Below are 21,175 nucleotides of genomic sequence, written 5' to 3'. Positions count from 1 at the left end.
TGTGAACGTATCGTCCACGGCAAACCATGATACCAACACTGCATTACAAAAAAATATTTATTAACCTCCAACTCACTACAGAACAAAACAATCCCTGCTGGTCGCATTGCCAAATCCACTGAGTTCATTAATTTTTCTCATTGATTTTACGCTGCACATCAACATTTGATCACTCGCTACTTGTTGAGGTGCATTTTTGGACGTGGTATCACTAAACTCCTCTTCACTTCTTGCGTTTGTTTTTGTGACAAAACGTAGTTTGGGAGACCAGAGAAGCTCGCCTGCGATTCCAGTTGGTGATAGATGGTGTAGTGTGAAACCCCCTATCACCGATCAGTCGTATAGTGTGAAAGCCACACCGACTTGAAAGACTCCCGATTACAAGAGATCCAGCTGTGTAGTGTAAACTGTACAGCGACCTGACGACTTGGAAAGTCGTGTAGTGTGAACTTGGCATAAGTCGCTTTGGATAAAAGCGTCTGCTAAATGCAGAAAACTTCAGTGCCCAGCCATACAAATGCTAATCTGACTGAATGGGCACAAATTCCCACAGATTTACTTTAAAGTCTTGTCTGGCTCACATACAGACAACACCACTCTTTTACATATTTCCCAGTTTTACTCATTGTGTTGGTATTCCTGTGTAAGATCCCAAGCAAAACAAGCTTGTGATTAATTGTTTTGTTCCAGCCAATGTTACATAATGTGCTGTGTACTTAGTGTGTAATGTAATTTGTGACATTTGTGGTGGTCATGTGATCTGGAGTTTAGGATTAAAGATTACATTAATTAAACACAACTAAAGCTTGAACATCTTCTTATAAATTTTAATGAATAATAGTCTTAATAATATGATTACAATTGGCAATATAATTTACCATAAATATATTATTAACACTTTAACTTGAATATTAGAAACACATTTACTGGTCATTCTCACTAGTCAAAAAAGTGACTGGTAAAAACAAATCCCTACATTAACCACAAACGTTAACATCTTCCTAAAGACCATTCAGAAAACCTCTTTGTAATAAGCCGGGACTATTCCTAACCAGTCTCTCTAGTTGTTATCATACCTACATGTCCTGGTTGCATGCATGATTGTTATCAAATGTTTGTTTGCACACAACATGAAAATTTTTGCTGCTAACCGGCATGTTTGTCCACTTTATCTGGCATGAGCAGATTTAGTGTTAGTGTTTGCTTCTCCTGCAGGTCTGTCATCAAGAACTTTTAAATTAGCTACAGAAGTAGGTTGCTTCAAACCCAAAATCTAGGCTAAGAAGAACTTTTTGCTGATGTGCCCTTGATTCGAGCACATGCTGTTCTATTTCTGTAAACGGGGACTGGTTTCTGGGGCTGACATCTGGACTGGTATCTATGAGCAACTCAGGAACCAAGACCTTGTGTTGGGACCTAGATGTAAAATGTGGCAATGAAACAAGGACATGCTTATCAAATTGTCGGGGGGGGGGGGGGGGGGGGGGCTTTTAATATGTTGACCAAATGCTGGAAACACCATAACAAAGAGTCAATCACAATAACAAACAGCTGTACATGTTAATAGCCAATTTCCCTAAAAAGACAGCACATTGCAGGTCTGCTACTTGCCTCATGTTGCTTTGAAATCTCGTATATAAGACGTCAAATAGAATTCCAGGGGCATCAGTCATGTAAACAGGAAAATCACTTTGGAACTACATCAGTACAACATTGCAGATGTTAAAATTTGCAGTTGCATGGCAGTGTATGACAACTGGCATTAACAAAGAGCTAATAGACTGAGATAAATAAATCCAGGCTAGTTTCCTAATGCCTTAAAAGTACATCCACAATAACAAACACACAATTCTGACAAAAGCACTACGTAATTAGTTTTATATGGCTGGTATCTAGAACATTTTCTTATTTTACAGACAGTGTGTAAGAAAGCACAAAACCTAAACTCCTGAGCAACATAAAAAGATTATAATGTAATGAGTTGTTTACCATATTTTGTACATCTGAATATTTACATTGTTTTTCTTAATGTAACAATTACTACTGTAGTTGGGCCACTGTGTTGTTGTATTTAATTTTAAGCAATATCAATTACCTGACCATTATACAAATACCCTAGTGCAAATACAGTTGGTTCTGGAAGTGGGGTTGAGACACGTGGGCAGCATGCCGTATGCATCTTATCACCTACACTTTGACGAGTGCATGCAGCTCAGCGTTGTGTATGAGCACTCTTTTTCTCATTTCTGTGCAGGCGCCAACAATCAGCCAGCAGAGGTCGTAATTGCACCAGTCATGAGAGAGAGAGCGAGAGAGAGAGAGAGAGAGAGAGAGAGAGAGAGAGAACCCTGTCTGGCTTAGTCCTGCCCATCTGAACAACTGGCCAATCGTTGTTCATGTGGCCGCTCAGCCTTAGACGACAGGCAGAGCTGAGATTCAATACGATGTATTCGAGATCCAGCTCTGGTTCCAGCGTGTGTTTTTACCGCTGCGCCACCTGAGCGGCCTAAAAACATTGAATTTCAAGGTATTTTTTCCCCATAAGGATGTATGGGAAACCTGTTTAATGTGTTCCATGGTCCCGTGGAACTGAATATATTTTAGGCTGATGTAAAATAATGGGGTTGTTTTTGAAACTGTATACACTGTATAACACAAATAACAAATAACACATATAATATAATTTATTGTTTCCTTATGCTTCTTAATTTAAGCATGCATGATTGCTATCAAATTATCTAATTTTAGATGATTGATCTTGGAATACTGAATTCCATTCAGTAAAGGCGTATTCACATGAGAAGCGGCAAAATAGTTTTTGCGCTAGCCATGCCGTTATTTCCTGTGGAGTGTGGTGGTGCACAAAGCTTAACGTGACCTTTTGTATCCACCTAAACACAGATACATGCGAATGCTTTCAGAGTGAATTTTACGATTGTTCCACAATCCACACAAATGCAGATTCGTCTCATATTCGCACTTTGATGACATTTTACCACACCGCTCAAGCCAAGTGCTGAACAAAGCGGCAGTCGCACACGTTTAAAGTAGTAAGTGATTCTTCTTATGATAACATTGGTAGCGTAGCAGTTAAGGTACTGTACTAGTAAACAAAAGGTTGCTGGTTCAAGCCCACCACTAACAGGTCACTACCGTTGGGCGTTGAGCACGGCCCCTAACCTTAAATTGCTTAAACTGTATACTGTCACAATTGTAAGTCACTTCGGATAAAGGTTTTAGCTGAATGCAGTAAATGTAAGTATGACAGTTATTGTGCTTACTGTGTTTTAGCTTTTACATGCTTTTTCTTTGCATTAATTTAAACTGGCAACCACTGGGGAGAAACATTTGCTTTAACTGCACCCTTAGGTAAAACGTATATTAATCATGCACATTTTTGGTTGGTGTTTACAGGTTTGCACATGTTTTATGTACAAACCTTTTACTAGTGTTTCACTCCTGGTTCAAACATAAATGTTTCCTCACTATGACTCCTCAGCTTTAGCCAGCACTTTTATTACTTATATGAATTAGCAGCTTTGTACCGAATCACATTTATACGGACAGCAGGTTTTGTGTCTGTAAGTATCGTATCTCTTTAGCTTGTATAAAATAAGCTGTAAAAATCTCTGCCAGTAAGAACTTGCATGTTAAAGGATTTTTGTCTTGTAGAAAAGGAATGTTGTGGTTTTCTACAGGAAGTTCTGCCTGTATGTAGGTTCAACCCTCAAACCAAAAAATCCAGCTTCATACATGAAATTAGTGACAGTTGTCGCTCAGTGCTTAAGGTACTGGACTAGTAATCAGAACTGATCACAACTGTGATCATGGCTCTTCACCCTCTTGTAGAAATGATATTTAGTCATATATGTAAGCAGAGTGTGAATCTCATATTCATGCCTGGAATAATACAATTTTAGACACCCCTGCAGTGGACCGTACCATTTCTGCTCTCCTCTGCCTGCCTTTACTCCCATTATTGGTTGCATCTTCATTAAGGTGGCAGTGGGTGGCATGGTGGCTAAGTGGGTAGCACTGTCGCCTCACAGCAAGAAGGTCCTGGGTTTGATCCCCAGATGGGACAGTCCGGGTGCTTTCTGTGTGGAGTTTTCATGTTCTCCCCGTGTCCGTGTGGGTTTCCTCCGGGTGCTCCGGTTTCCTCCCACAGTCCAAAGACATGCAAGTGAGGTAAATTGGAGATACTAAATTGTCCATGACTGTGTTCGATATAACCTTGTAAACTGATGGACCTTGTGTAATGAGTAACTACCGTTTCTGTCATGAATGTAACCAAAAGTGTAAAACATGACGTTAAAATCTTAATAAACAAACAAATAAACAAACAAACCTCTTTTTGGGGGGTCCGAATATTAATTAATTATTAATCACCCATCCATGGGTCACAGAGAATATTAAATGAATGAAATTTAATTTACTGTAACAAGTTACAGTTTAGCTAACCAATGACCCCCTAGAATTGTTTTTTTTATCTCTTTTTAGGGGGTCCGAATATAAATTAAGAGGGTCAGACTCCTACAATCACCTACATAATTTGAACCATTATTGTAAATTGATTTGGATTAAAGCATCTGATACAAATGTGAATTAAGGACAGCATTTATTAAGCTCTATCAGATGATTAGTGATATAGGTACCAAATAGGTAAGCATTGAATGTTATGTAGTGTCAGGTTCAGTTTGGTTTATTATTATAATAGATACAAGTCTTGTCCTGTAACATTGTACAGAAATAAAGCAAAAATAAAATGTATTAGCTTTTTCTTCTGTCTACACCAATATAATGTATTGGTTTTGTTCACACAAGCTTATTCATTATTTGCCCAGTAATTATACTGGGACTTGATCTGGTAGATGTTTCTGTCAGTTTACTCAAGACTTAAAATCTAAGGTGCCATCAAATATAATTTATAATTGCTGGTTTAAATGTACAAATTCTGATATCTGCCTGATATATTGAACTAAAATGAGCACAATAACCAAGACATGTACTTCTACAGTCAGTAAGGTTTGCACCAGGATCATTGCTTCATGCTATCCAGAGCAGAAAAACAAAACGAATCTGCAGCTGTGGCTAGTAAATCATTGACTAATAGTAGGCTTGGACTTTGGCTCTGAAGTTGGGGTACCGAGTGTGACGTGACTGTGTCACCGATTGCGATTAGTCTTTGTGCTGTTGAAGTAAGTGATACTCCTCGCTGAACTTCCACTAAACAGCACATAGTGTTCAGGAGAAAAGATGTGATAAGTGATGTCAGACGTGTGCTAACTCGTAGTCCTGCTGTGTTCAGAAATCTTTCTTGATAGACACTGTCTCCCAGGATTGCACATGGGTCTTTAGTAAGACTTGAAAATAGCTGTTTCTGTTTTCAAGATTAGGGCTAATTGACAATGGTGGTGTGGGGCAAGTGTGGCTTTATTTGTAGTTCTATTAGAAAGTCTTTTACAAAACTAAATTAATGCTTTCAAATAAGCTGCTTGGTTTGTTCAGACATGTAGCAGTCGAGCTGACCTCTATTCCTTCACAATGTATACTTACACTGATCAGCCATAACATTAAAACCACCTCATTGTTTCTACACACACTGTCCATTTTATCAGCTCCACTTACCATATAGAAGCACTATGTAGTTCTACAATTACTGACAGTAGTCCATCTATTTCTCTACATACCTTTTAGCCTGCTTTCACCCTGTTCTTTAATGATCAGGACCCCCACAGGACCACCACAGAGCAGGTATTATTTAGGTGGTGGATCATTCTCAGCACTGCAGTGACACTGGCATGGTGGTGGTGTGTTAGTGTGTGTTATGCTGGTATGAGTGGATCACTGCTGGAGTTTTTAAATACCGTGTCCACTCTAATAGACACTCCTACCTAGTTGGTCCACCTTGTAGATATAAAGTCAGACACGATCGCTCATCTATTGCTGCTGTTTGAGTTGGTCATCTTCTAGGCCTTCATCAGTGGTCACAGGACGCTGCCCACGGGGCGCTGTTGGCTGGATATTTTTGGTTGGTGGACTATTCTCAGTCCAGCAGTCCAGGAGAGACTCGAAATAAACCTGTACACTGCCCCCTGTGGAGGCTTTACATTACATTTTGTAAACCACAGTGGGACCAGATTGCCACCAATTTCATAATTAATTATATTTTGTTTTGTTTTGATGCATTGTTTGAGTTGCCTGGCTCGCTGTGAAAATAATGGACAAATTGTGGGTTGCTTGAAAAAAAGTTTGGTTATTTACATTTACATTTTCGGCATTTAGCAGAAGCTCTCATCCAGAGCGACTTACTGAAGTGCTTCCATAGTAGACATTTCATTACTTTAGTTTAAGTAAACAACAGTCCAAGAACACATCTGCTAAAACCCTGTTAGAACCGAAGTTTTTTTTATTATAATTTTTTTATTATTTATGTCTTTAAATGCAGCTTTGATGACACCTGTATTAAACATTTGATCTAGCCTGCTCCCAGTTATATTAAGTTCTCAAGTTTTGTTTTTTAAATAGTGTAATGTACACTAGGCTGACATTACATAAGCAATCTCATCTGCCGTTTTGTTCTCATAGGTGTGCTTTGTGTACATTGCCATGTAAGTAAGTAAGGTGAATTCAATGTTCTACACCCAGTAAACAACTGATCTCCATCTTGTTACCGCCAGAGCGTTTCATCCCAAGTCGACCTATGCTTCAGGGAAAAAAAGCTCACACGTATACATTTTTTTAAATTGGTATGTTATGATTAGTATAATATAAATTAGTATAGCACCAAATGATTCAAGATGCCTTGTACACTACCATCATATTACAGATGTCCTATCCCCTTGTAATTTATAATGAAAGTCACACTATGAAATGTATCTTGTATTTGACTGATGGGTAGTTTTTTGTCTTGGTTAATATATGGACAGCAGTGTTCTGAATGAGCTGCAGCTGTCTGACAGACTTTTATGGGAGATTAACTTGCCTCTTGACCCAATAACACTGGCAGATTAGAGTGGAGTCTGCCATGTGTGTGTTTGAGGAATGCAAGGCTCTGAGGGCATATCTCAATTGAAAAGTTGAAAAACAAAAAGTTCCAGACAGGTCTGTGTTAGGCCTTTTTTAAATTGAATGATGTACCAGCTTTAATAGGGCGACACAGTGGCTAAGTGGGTAGCACTGTCACCTCACAGCAAGAAGGTCCTGGGTTCGATTCCCAGGTGGGGCGGTTCGGGTCCTTTCTGTGTGGAGTTTGCATGTTCTCCCCGTGTCTGCGTGGGTTTACTCTGGGAGCTCCGGGTTCCTCCCACAGTCCAGAGATACTAAATTGTCCATGACTGTGTTCAATATAACCTTTTGAACTGATGAACCTTGTGTAATGAGTAACTACCATTCCTGTCATGAATGTAACCAAAGTGTAAAACATGACGTTAAAATCCTAATAAACAAACAAACCAGCTTTAACAATTCTTTTCAATGGTTTCATTGTATCTTCTTTTCTATATTGTTTCTAAAACATACAAGAAATAATATTAATGAGTAATTTTTAATATACTAGTATGAGCAAGACTGACTCTAGTTATGTGACTCAGGTTATGTCTCTCATTTCCTCTTCATTTTGTGACCGTACTGGTTTTCGGCAGCAGTCAGCAGACAGTTTGGCTGATTTGGTTGCCTCCAGGTTGTTGATGTTGACACACAGTAAGCAAGTAGACTGTTACCCGAAATGCAAATGAGGTCTCTGCAGACCTACAACACCCATTTATTTTCTACAGTAGGTGTGTTTGTGGAGCATTTGAATCTAAATTGGTGAGAAAAATCCTAGTATCTTAAATACAGTGAGCAGAACTAAAAATTTAATTCAGATTAAATTTGTGTTAGTATAATTCAGTGTTTATCCACTTCATATTAATACACACTGAGTTTAACAAATATAAACCATAAATGTATAGAGAAATACATTTTAAATGAAGAGACTGATAAGGTAAAAATGAAGTTCGTGGTTGTAAATAATTAACTTTGTGCAGCATTGTGGTTTAATTTTGGCTTATTTTTGGGGGTAAACATTTCTCAAATCCCAGAGGGTCTCAAAGTTTTTTTCAATATGATTTAAGTCAGGAGGATTTGTTAGGGTTTGCAGACAACTTCACCTAGCATGTTTTGTGTAGCATGGAAAACTCACTCCCTCACTTTCTTAACCATGGGGGGTTGGGCGGTGCTGGAGCCTATTCCAGCTTTTCAATGGGCACAAGGCACACAGTAACACCCTGGACGGGGCGCCAGTCCATCGCAGGGCGGACACACATACACACACACACACATTCACCTATAGGGCAAATCAGTGTCTCCAATTAGCCTGACTGCATGTTTTTGCAAACTTCGCACAGAAAGGACCCGGACCACCCCGCCTGGAGTACGAACCCAGGACCTTCTTGCTGTGAGGCGACAGTGCTACCCACCGTTAACTCATGAAACTCATATTTGGCTTTCCAAATGGCCTGTGTTCCTTTATCTTTCAGAATCGACAGAACAAAAAGTGCTGCTTTATGGCATGTGGGCGTTCAGTCCATTCTGGAGCTCCTAACACCATTTCTTACCCCAAGACAGAGAGAGACAAATAGGGGAAAACACACAGGTCATATAAAGATATTAATTAGCACCACAGATGTACTCACTCAGGAATTAACCATCTTACTCTTCCTTTAAACTTCCTTTTCTGCCCCAGCTCACAATCAAACCACTTTAATCCTGTTAATGTTTGCTTTAATGCCCTGTAATGCCCATCTTTTAAAAAGATGCAGCCTATATTATGATGCTCCACCAGTCATCAACACTGTGGGTACAGTGTTTTCTGAAATCACTTGTAACTCATCTGTGCCCAAACATAAGCAGAATTGTTGCTTTTTGTGTGGTTACAGTTTTAAATGATCAATATTACAGATTATAATTCTGTAATATTATGGCAGGATTGAAACAGCTGTACACATGTGTGCCAGACTTTGTGTGCCCAGAGACAAAGCTAAGGCTAAAGTGTTATAACTGGGCTGTTGACAGCCTGTTCCCAGTATTGAAAGCCAGTGTGCGTGAGATTAGTCCAGCCATGGCTTTGCCATCAAAAAGAAACAGACAGACACATCTGTGGATCTGTGAGTTAAACCAGAGCTGTTAACCTCCAAATTCCAGTAATCCACCATAAGCGCATCTCAAACAGCTGCAGTGTTTTCTTATAACACTCTCTCAGGCTTAAAAGTCATCATTCTGTTAAATGGTGTCTATTTAATGTGATTTTTGTTAGTGTTCTAACATCAGATCTTTCTCAGCTGTACTGGATTTCTTTTGTAGTTGGGCAGTTGAGTCGATGATACCGTTTTTTAAATAGCAGCAGGGCTTAGGTCAACAACATGGCTAAAGAGCACACATTGTGAAAATGGCCCCAGTTGTTTGTCTGTCTCAAAGTAAATGTCTTTCTGGCTTTTCATCAGGGTGAGGGAGAGGTTACGGTGTCTTAGATGATTTCACAAGCATATGTCATAAAGATGAAAAAAGGCTGACCAAGGATTCCTCTGACTCTAGATCATATGATCCTTATAAATCCAGAGCTTTTGTTTCCTTGTTTATTTACTTCCTTGCTTTTGTTCTACATGATTTAACTTTTGTTAATTGTGGCTTACTCTGTGATGGACTGGTGACCTGTTTAGGTGTTTTCTACCTCTTGCATAGTGAACTGTACCCAACGTGATTCTAAATGGAATATAGCGGTGGAAAAAACAGACAATGAATTAGTATCCTAGATATTAACATGAAGGAAGTTAAGTTTTTAACTCCTTTTGTTTTTATTTAATATACTTCCAGCGCATAAATTCACTCCAAATTAAACGTAACATCCAAGTTGCTCTATACTACGGATGTAACGAAACACTCTACCCACAACGCGATACGATTTATGATACTGGTTTTATGATTTGAAGACAAAGTTTCCTTTTATTATTTCTCTCAAAAAAGAAAATACTGTATTTGGGATCTTTTATTGATCTGAATAATGAATGCCCTTTTATTTCTGAGGTAGGTACAAACTATGCTAAACAAAGCTGCACATTTCCTATTTTTGTGTAAAAAAAAACTACAAATTTTTGAAAAAAATATCACATTAAATAAATAAATGAATAATAAAATAAAGAAAGTATCCTCACACAAATACATTTGGCTTGAAAATCCCGTACCTGGCAACCTGAAAAGTGCCGTCAACCAGGCGAGGTGAATGGCGCCAGTGCCCTCTGCTGTTTAAAGTGAATATAGATTCATTATACATGTAAACCAATTTGAATCGTTACACATGTGAATCGATTTGTAACTGTCTTGTGGTGCATCGTTACATCCCTAATACTTACAATGCATCTATTCACTTCAAATTACACATAATGTCTGAGTTGCTCTGTACTAAATAGAAACAGTATTTGCATACAATTGTTAAAAATAAAAGGATTAAGAAACCAAAGTATTTAACACTATATTTTATGGGCAAGTTATTATTATTAATGTAGCAAAGGTTTTGTGCTAATTGCACCTGGTTTTTGTTATTATGTTAAAGAATTGCATGCACAGAGTAGCAACCATGGTATAGGAGCCTCATCATGTTAATACTTTTTTGTTTGGTTGTGAGCCAGTCGTCAGAACAATGCACCATGCTGGACTTAATGCACTTATTGGGGTTGTATATATCTGGTGATATATATTTGGTGCACCCCAGAATGTGAAAGGAAGCGTTCACACTTATTGTAACAAACTGCACTAACAGAACAATCACACCAGGGTTCATTTTAATTGAACCAAACTTGACAAATATGAACACAACCTTAAACACTCCTGTCAATACAACTGGTTTTATATATATATTGGTCCTATATGGTGCCCTTAGACTAGTGTTAAAGTATCTTTGTAAAGCATCTCTGTTCCTACACCTTATTCAAAAAGAAGCTTATCTTTGTTACACATTTTTAAAAACCTGCTCACCTTAACCGGCTAAATCAAAGCGATCACAGGTCATTCCAACCGTGCAACTATGTCTTATCTGCTAACTTGAATAACTTAAATTCCTCACAGCTGTAAGAAGTAGGTACACAAATTTAGAATTTCAGAAGCTAAAATCCACCCAGTTTGGTGCGAAACCACCTAATCTGTCAACACTGGTGTCTTGGCTGGCCTTTGGAAGAACTTTGGCAGCATGTTTGGAAGGGGATGTAAACAAAACATATATCAGCTTCTGAAGTTGATGATGCACATGAAAAGAAGGTCCTGCATCTTCGACAGTGGACTAACAACAGCAATATTGACACATCACAAAAAAAATCTGCTTTAGTAGCTGTTGTGTTTGTTCCATCCAGGCTATGTGGCCATTAAATGCAACACACAGCAGGAGTATAACGTGTAGGAAAATACAACTCTTATTAATATATATACAGTATATATATATTATTAATATATATATATATATATATATATATATATATATATATATATATATATATATATATATATATACATATATACAGGGGTTGGACAAAATAACTGAAACACCTGTCATTTTAGTGTGGGAGGTTTCATGGCTAAATTGGACCCGTCTGGTGGCCAATCTTCATTAATTGCACATTGCACCAGTAAGAGCAGAGTGTGAAGGTTCAATTAGCAGGGTAAGAGCACAGTTTTGCTCAAAATATTGCAATGCACACAACATTATGGGTGACATACCAGAGTTCAAAAGAGGACAAATTGTTGGTGCACGTCTTGCTGGCGCATCTGTGACCGAGACAGCAAGTCTTTGTGATGTATCAAGAGCCACGGTATCCAGGGTAATGTCAGCATACCACCAAGAAGGACAAACCACATCCAACAGGATTAACTGTGGACGCAAGAGGAAGCTGTCTGAAAGGGATGTTCGGGTGCTAACCCGGATTGTATCCAAAAAACATAAAATCACGGCTGCCCAAATCACGGCAGAATTAAATGTGCACCTCAACTCTCCTGTTTCCACCAGAACTGTCCGTCGGGAGCTCCACAGGGTCAATATACACGGCCGGGCTGCTATAGCCAAACCTTTGGTCACTCGTGCCAATGCCAAATGTCGGTTTCAATGGTGCAAGGAGCGCAAATCTTGGGCTGTGGACAATGTGAAACATGTATTGTTCTCTGATGAGTCCACCTTTACTGTTTTCCCCACATCCGGGAGAGTTACGGTGTGGAGAAGCCCCAAAGAAGCGTACCACCCAGACTGTTGCATGCCCAGAGTGAAGCATGGGGGTGGATCAGTGATGGTTTGGGCTGCCATATCATGGCATTCCCTTGGCCCAATACTTGTGCTAGATGGGCGCGTCACTGCCAAGGACTACCGAACCATTCTGGAGGACCATGTGCATCCAATGGCGGTGCCGTGTATCAGGATGACAATGCATCAATACACACAGCAAGACTGGTGAAAGATTGGTTTGATGAGCATGAAAGTGAAGTTGAATCTCCCATGGCCTGCACAGTCACCAGATCTAAATATTATTGAGCCACTTTGGGGTGTTTTGGAGAAGCGAGTCAGGAAACGTTTTCCTCCACCAGCATCACGTAGTGACCTGCAAGAAGAATGGCTTAAAATCCCTCTGACCACTGTGCAGGACTTGTATATGCCAAGACGAATTGACGCTGTATTGGCCGCAAAAGGAGGCCCTACACCATACTAATAAATTATTGTGGTCTAAAACCAGGTGTTTCAGTTATTTTGTCCAACCCCTGTATATATTAATAATCTCGTTTTTTTTAGTGTTCTTAATCTTTTTGTTGTGTTTTGTTGTGTTGTCTCATATCAGATTGTTATGTTTCCACAGTCACATAAGGAAGGTGTGTGTTGGTGAAGTAATGCCAGTGTAGTATTTATTAATGGGTGTGTATGGGCCAGGCTCTTTGTGAGAGGAAAATATAAGTCTGTAAATAACATTTATTATTTTAAAAGCACTACCGGCCCTGACATCGAGGAAATACTTCTTCTAACAATAACTTTTTAAGACTTTGAGCAACCCATTAAGTGCTGTAGATCATCCATTGTTGCTTCTATTTTTAAGGTTTGTGTGCAGTCAAAGCATATAAAGCTTATAGATGAATCATATCATGTGTCTTGAATATTAAAGGGTTGTACACTGTCTGTACACATCCTTAAGCAATGCAACGTACTGTTTTCTCAAGGAGACATGATTGTACAGGGTTTTCCTGATTAGTCAACTAATGGTTTTGACAACCCATCCATGGGCTGCCGAGTGGAAACACATTGGCACATTCCTTACCCAGGCCTTTGTTTAAGATGTTTGCAATCATTAGTAAACGCTGTGACTATAAAGTGTGCCCCCTCAGTTAAGCGGTATTAAGTGGCAGTTTTATACCGAGGATCTTTGCTCATAACGAGAACCATGATACTCGTCTCAATATTCTTTCACTGCTTGTGCTAAAGTCTTGTTACAGCAACAAAGAGGTGAATTCCCACCAGGACATCCCTCCCTCCAACAGCCAATTCTGTTTGTTGGGTGTGCGGCAGGCCTGTGTCACCCAAATGCTCTAAGAAACGTAATTACTACCAAATCCCATGAAGCCAAAAGTGGCTTTATCCATGTTTACAGAGTGTTACTTCCAGGCATATAGAAGAGTACTAAGCCATAATAACCGAAGTGACCAGACCTATAAGATTAAGGTTTTTGCTAACATTTAATTTAACTAGATAAGTAATGGAAACAAATGTGTGGGTTCATAATATAACTGAATGATTCCTTTTGGTTGCATCTGCTTGGGGTTGCAGATTATTCATCTGTATATTTGATTTGGCACATCCACAAAGTTTAATCAGTTCATCTGGACACAAAGTTTCCACAACAAACTTTGTGTCCAGATGAACTGATTCAACTTTGTGGATTTGTGTACCTGGATTATTGAGCATACATCAAGAGATTGATTTGGCACAGTTTTTACACCGGAAGCCCTTTTTGACACAACCCACGACCAGCTCTAATGGTGAACTCAAGTGTGTCCCTCTAATGGCTAGGTTCATGTTATGAGCCAAAGCTCAGATTCGAAACCCTGTAACCCTGTAACTAAAGTTAAGAGGCTGGGCAATCGTGTGGTGCAGCAGGTCTTCCTCCCTTTCAGACATGACCAGTTGCCTGACCAGTCCTGGTTGGAAACTAAATTAGTTGTGTGTGAGGGAGGAAGGTCGGATGGGGTCTCATCTTATTGTTGCTGCAACAGCACCACAAGTGGTGGAAAAATTTTGAATCGTGGCCCTAATGTTTTAGCACATTGGTTGTAGCCGTGTTGTCTGTAAGAGACATGTAGCAATACATTTTAAACCGGCAATGCTGTTACTAATGTTTTCCACAACAAACTTTGTGTCCAGATGAACTGATTCAACTTTGTGGATTTGTGTACCTGGATTATTTCGCATACATCAAGAGATTGATTTGGCACAGCTTTTACACCGGAAGCCCTCCCTGACACATCCCTCCTGTTTGGGACCAGCTCTAAGGGTGAACTGAATTGTGTCCCTGTAATGTAATGGCTAGGTTCATGTTATGGTCCAAAGCCCTGGATTCGAACCCTTGGAACTCAGACACTGCTCTCACCAGTGGTGTGGCTGTTCCCATTACACCACACAAGCTCACGGGTTTTTAATGACTGCAGTTTAAAAATGGGTGGGTTCAAATGCTGGGTGAAAGTATGCTAAAAACTCCCAAAATAGAAGCTGTCATGTGATACTGACAATTAGTAGCTTTCAATTGGTAAAGCGCATGCTGAGAAAAATGAGGCAAATTTATTTGAAAGAGGAATGGTTTATGGTGAATCCAAAGAGTCGGGTGCTTTGAAAGAGCGATTACAGGATTGAAATAGAGGATTTACTAGTACACAGCAGCTTTGATTTAGACATGGCCTGAGCCCCGGTTTTAACGTTTCATTTGCTCTGACCTCCCACAGCAGAACGAAGCTGTGCCATTAGTTGTGGTTTTGGTGAATGACCCGTCCCAGTCAGTCCACACTTCAGATGTTCAGCTTACATGTAGTGGATTACTGGGGGCCTGAGGCTTAAAATGTGTTTTGGATTGACTGAGACCAAGAAAGAAATCTAAATCTATTGCAGTTATTATGATTATACTCCTCTATCAGCTGTGCTTGTCATTCACCACTGGTGAGAATCAGGATTAAACCTAATAATGCGTTAAACCGTGTCAAAATTGCCTGCAGGTGTGAGGGATCACAGCTGCTCCTTGCTAAATTAGTATTTTTTTAATTAACATAGACTCTGGCGTTTACATTTAATTATCTAGCTTTTGACTGCTAGCTATAGAGTGCTTTTATAGCCCAGCTGAACTGCTACGCTCCCACAACTCAGCTGGCTTACAGGCAAGAAGCCTATAAAGCTACCCATGATTTCCAGCTATAGGGTTTAGTCTTTATGATCTGTTTTGTGTACAGGTGCTCTTATTCAGCAGACACAGATGGTGATCTTGATCTATGGTTTTGATAACCTCAGAACACGGCTGGTTTGACGTCATGTTCTGCAGCAGCTGGAAAACCTGCTGGCTGTCAGTTTTATCTTACTTTGGTCGAAAGAGTAAAAGCTTTCCAATAGAGCCAAGTTTGCTTCAGAAAGCTCCACACTGACTGTAATTCAATTTTCTTTATAGTTTTAATACCACATGGAAGTGTTTGTTGACTTGGGTTGTGGTTTTATTGACCAGGTCATCTTGAAACATTTCCTTTTCATTAGAGATGTAATTTTTATAGCTGATTTAGATTCCAATTTTTACAGCCAAATTGGCCAATTGATGATTTTTTTGCCTCTTTACTTTTTTGTTGGCTAAACAAATACATGAGACACATTAGCATATTGTTTTTACTTTTATTAGTTGCATCAAGACAACATGCTTTTGTCATTCAAGCTGCCATTTAACATTTCTAAAAAGACATAATGTGCCATTTTGCCTTAATAAATAAGTGTCCGTGTGGGTTTCCTCCAGGTGCTCTGGTTTCCTCCCACAGTCCAAAGACATGCAAGTGAGGTGAATTGGAGACTCTGAATTGTCCATGACTGTGTTCAATGTAATCTTGTGAACTGATGAACCTTGTGTAATGAGTAACTACCGTTCTTGTCATGAATGTAACCAAAGTGTAAAACATGAACTGGGTCCTGGTTGGACACTACGGACAATATTGGCTCTGTCTGAGGGAGGGAGGTCTGATGGGGGTCCACCTTATTGTTCCTGCAACAGCAACACTAGTGGTGGGAATAATAATGTTATTATAATAATAGTATAATAATAAAAAATAATATCGTTCCTCTGTGTATGTAGGAATCTGTCACTGGCTGGTGAAAATAAGAACTCAATGGCTTTATTTGTTATAGAGGTCCTAGTCTGTGGTCCTCTTTGCCTACTTGTCCAGCATAGATATTGTGCATGAGGGAAACAACTGACCATGCTGTGTGTTGGTGCTAGTAGGGGGAACTTGTAAAAGCTGCATATACACTCATAACCCAAAAGATTAAAACAACCCACCTGAAGTCCTTCAAAACAGCTTGGACCTGCTGAGACATGGACTCCACAAGACATCTGAAGAAGTCCTGAGGTATGTGGTACCAGGACATTACCAGCAGGTCCTTCAACTTCTTTTTGTTGCCACCCTGGCTTGTCCAACAGTGCAGCTAGTGCCATTTCAGCTGGAAGTAAACAGTGATTATGGTGTATAAGAGTATTTGCTCACCAGTCGACCTTTTTCATTGCTCCTAGGTCTGCATGTCCAGTGTAGATGTTTTTGATAGTGGACAGGAGTTAGTATGGGCATACACAGATGGGTTTAAAATGATCTGCAGTTTGACCCACGGTAACCTTTCTGTTAGTCCAGACCCCATAGCCCTCATATACTCAAAGGCATCAATAAGTCTTGGCCGCGCAACAACCGGTAGTTTTGGAGATACTTAAACCCAGTTGTCTAGCCATAATGATTTGCCCATTAGCAGAGTCACTCTTTATGCTGCCCATATCTGCCATATATACCATTAGCCCAACATTTAATGTATTCCAGTTCGTGACATGCACAACTGTTATGAAAAGAGTATGGCTGTGCACATTTTAAAGCGTGGTCCTGATGTTTTAGCACAGTAGTTGTAGTCATGCCGTCTGTGAGAGACATGTAGCAACACATGCTAACCCTGTAATGCTGTTACTAATGTTTTGCCAATGGCAACGTACATATTAAAAAGATTGCAAGTCTCGATTTGTAGTGGTTTTTTTTAAGACGCTTCAGTGACCTCACGTCTGCGGAATGACCTCATTCTTTTTACATCCATCATTTGGTTCGTCTCTTGAGGTTGGTGTTGTCTTCATTAGGAGTCACTGCAGCATCCCACATGTGCTGCTCGGAGGTACAAACCTCATCAGCTCTTACATCTAGGCATCTCACATTTAAAGACATGAAGGGACCTGCTCTGTCCTTGGGTAGAAGTTAAAGGAGTGCTGATTTTTCAGCTTACTTTGACTGTATTACTGTATTTTATTAGAGTCATGCCTAAATTCCATCTTTTGATTAATATGGACAAAACTTATTGGACAAAACTGGGGGTCCACATACTTTTGGCCGTATAATGTATTTGTGTCTGTTATCTAGAACCTGTCCTCATGCCGGTACTTGCATGTCACTATCTCAGCTGACGTGTCTGCTTTCAGATAGCTTTACAGGAGTCAAAAAACAGTTCATCAAATGATTGATTGACAGGTGCCAAAGTGCACTAGAGTGTAATCCCCCATGGTGCTCTGTCAGCACAGTAGTAGTAGGGGGTTTACTCAGGGTCGGGGGTAGATGTGGGGACTGGATGAGCTTTCACCACACACTATGGGGGGTAAGCGTTACACTGTGTCCTTTGCGTACTGTAGAAGTTGGTATTAGGCTTGGTGCATGCTACTGTTGTGCAGTGTTACTTTTGGTAAGATCTGATGTAGTATTTGGACAGTGGACATTTTTGGAAGTTCCAGTATTAAATAAATCTACAGAATATGAAGATTTTTGTTCTTATTGTGGTTACAACTAGGATGGAAGAGAATATTAGAGCTGCATATGGAAGAGAAATTAACGTCTTTAATTAAAATGCTGTTTATTGCTTTGGTGATTTACCTTGTGTAATGACTTGATGTCACATGACTCTAACTGACTGTTATTTCCACTACATACGTTATTAAGTTTATGGGAAAGCCATGCAGTATTAATCTCACCTCCCACTATACAGTAGCCCCTCTTTATCCACAGATTCACATTCCATGAGTTCAGTTACCCACGTTTGAAAATATTAAACATGATGTTGAAAATTAAAAATGATATTGAAACCTATAACATACGTTTTCAATTCCTTGCTGTTCTGAGTAGAGTGTTAAAATCATCTCACACCCTCCTGTTCGGGATGTCAATCATGTCTCTGTCCGGCGTATTCACACTGTACGCGCTATTCGCAGTTAGTCACGTAGTAGACGTCCTGGTGTTCAGATCAACTGTCGTGGTATTGCAGTGCTGTAATGTTTAAACTTTTACGTATTTTACTTATTATAAGAATGCAAAAATACTGCTGCTGCGATTCGGCTATGCCAGGTATAGATTCTTGACTTAGATAGTTGTATGCTGTGGTTGTTGAAATGTCATAGCACCATAATGTTGGGTAGTATTTATTTATTTTTTAATTACTATGAACCTCTTAGTGTGTCCCTTGCATCTACACTTTACATAAATCTATATACCTGATACACATTTGCATGTTTTATGAATAGATTAAACATGCAATAATAATATTACTACTCATACTACTAATAATACAATGATTGTACTAATATAGTAGTAGTAATAGTAGTAGTAATAATAATTAATTATTATTATTATTACTATTATTATTATTATTAATATATGATTCATACCTAACTATTCTTATTTGCACGTGCTTATATGTACATAGACATAATACCATACACAGACGAGGCATAACATTATGACCACTGACAGGTGAAGTGAATAACACTGATTATTTCTTCATCACGGCACCTGTTAGTGGGTGGGATATATTAGGCAGCAGGTGAACATTTTATCCTCAAAGTTGATGTGTTAGAAGCAGGAAAAATGGGCGAGCGTAAGGATTTGAGCGAGTTTGACAAGGGCCAAATTGTGACTGGTTCAGAGCATCTCCAAAACTGCAGCTCTTGTGGGGTGTTCCCGGTCTGCAGTGGTCAGTATCTATCAAAAGTGGTCCAAGGAAGGAACAGTGATAAATCGGCGACAGGGTCCTGGGCGGCCAAGGCTCATTGATGCACGTGGGGAGCGAAGGCTGGCGAGACGAGCTACTGTAGCTCAATTGCTGAAGTTAATGCTGGTTCTGATAGAAAGGTGTCAGAATACACAGTGCATCACAGTTTGTTGCGTATGGGGCTGCATAGTTGCAGACCATTCAGGGTGCCCATGCTGACCCCTGTCCATCCCCGAAAGCGCCAACAAGTCTGTCTATCCCTCCATCCAATATATACTTTATTATAAGTAGTTATGAATTGGAAAAATATTAGCTATATATACAGTAGGGTTCTGTATTTCCACAGTTTCTGGCATCCATGACTGGACTACTGTAGGCCAACTGTAAAACACTATTTGACGAGTTTTTTTCTTAGGATAAAATTTGCACTGTATGGGAATTAAAACAATTAACTGGTGACAAAATTGACAAAAAGTATGAAAATATGGAATAACATTTGTAAGGACGTTATTCTCACTACATACAAGAAAACAGAAGAAAAAAGAATGTTCGATACTCTAATCCATCTAATACGTAAACAAAAAAAGTAGTAACCTAATCTAAAGTCTGTACAGTTTAAAGCACAGGCACTTGATTATTATCTGAACACCGCCAAGGTGCCACTGTTGGGTCCCTGAGCTTTCAATTGCTTAAATTGGACAATTTAAAGTCACTTTGGATAAAGAGTATATTTCCCAGACAATCCCATTAAAAACTAAACACCTGGCAACGCAGTTTTAAAGCATTGTACACTGCAACTGTTGCCTCAAAGGACTTTTTGTTCAGTAAAGTAACTTCCGAATTCATTCTGAAAACAGCACCAGTTTATTCCAGAACATTACACACTCCGACATCTCACACACACACACACACACACACACCTGGAAACAGTTTTAAGTTGTAAAACTGCTTTTATCTTTTAATAGGTAAAAGGAAACTGGGGTAACCGTGGGAGCTTCAATCATTTGCGGTGATGAAAGTCAATCTTGTAAATCTATTGATATTAGGGCTGGCAGTGTGGGTGTCACACAGAAACTTGGATCCTGGGGACCTGGTTTTGAACATTGCCACTTCTCTTGTATGGACTTGCATGTTGTTATTATGTCAGCTGGGTTTCCGGCCGCTGGAGGTTTGTTCCAGTTCCCACTGGAATTCTGAGCAGCAGTATTACTCTACTATTATGCAAGGATGCTAAGTTAACAACAACAAAAACTTCATTAATTAGTATTCATAAATGACCGTCATTAATGACTATTATGATGAGCTAGAAGTGATTAAGACTGGCCTATTGATGACATCTGGAACAGGTGTGATTGGTTATAATTAAGGCCCTACCTAATTCATGGCCTAATTCAAAATGTAAGGTTTATGTTTAGCGTATAATTCCCTCACGTTTACTGGTTAATTTGCACTATGAGGTCATCCTAGCAATCCTACATCAATTTAGATAGCAATCGGTTAGTCAAAATGTCCAAGAGGTCAAAGTCTGAAGCAGCTAAAAACACAACTAAGGTTTGGAAAACTCCTAACCAACTCTGTGGCACACAGGGGGTGTGTCAAAGCACAGACAAGTATTTTCATGGATGAGTCTCGCACTGTTGCTAAATGTTCTAGGTTTACATTCAACAGTTAATTCCTAGTTCACACTACATGATTTTTGCCCAGATTTTTGCTCGCTGACTGGTTGCCTCTACATTTGCCGGCTCGGGAGCAACTCGGCGTTTGCTCGGTGATCGAAACCCGGCTCTCAATCGCTATGTGTGAACTACTCAACAACTGGATCCGAGCGGCTCCGAAGAGAGATGTCTAGCTTGTCAAATATCTGGATCTGAGTCGCCC

General features: G+C 39.5%; 1 protein-coding gene across 2 annotated transcripts in view; it reads left to right on the top strand.

The window, feature by feature from the left end:
* daam1b (dishevelled associated activator of morphogenesis 1b) overlaps positions 1–21,175 on the top strand; it is a 110,599-nt gene that overhangs the window by 15,876 nt on the left and 73,548 nt on the right. Inside the window, exon 1 of one of the 2 annotated variants that reach the window (XM_063002230.1) lies at positions 2,122–2,527. The exons of the other annotated variant lie outside the window; for it this stretch is intronic. The gene's annotated coding sequence lies outside the window, so the exon portion shown is untranslated. Of the gene's footprint in view, positions 1–2,121; positions 2,528–21,175 lie in introns of those variants that run through there. 2 annotated transcript variants of the gene reach the window in all.

This window comes from Trichomycterus rosablanca, chromosome 9, assembly GCF_030014385.1.
Source record: "Trichomycterus rosablanca isolate fTriRos1 chromosome 9, fTriRos1.hap1, whole genome shotgun sequence".
Classification (NCBI taxonomy): Eukaryota; Metazoa; Chordata; class Actinopteri; order Siluriformes; family Trichomycteridae; genus Trichomycterus; species Trichomycterus rosablanca.
Note: the sequence above shows the minus strand (reverse complement) of the source record. Positions and strands in the feature narration are given on the sequence as shown.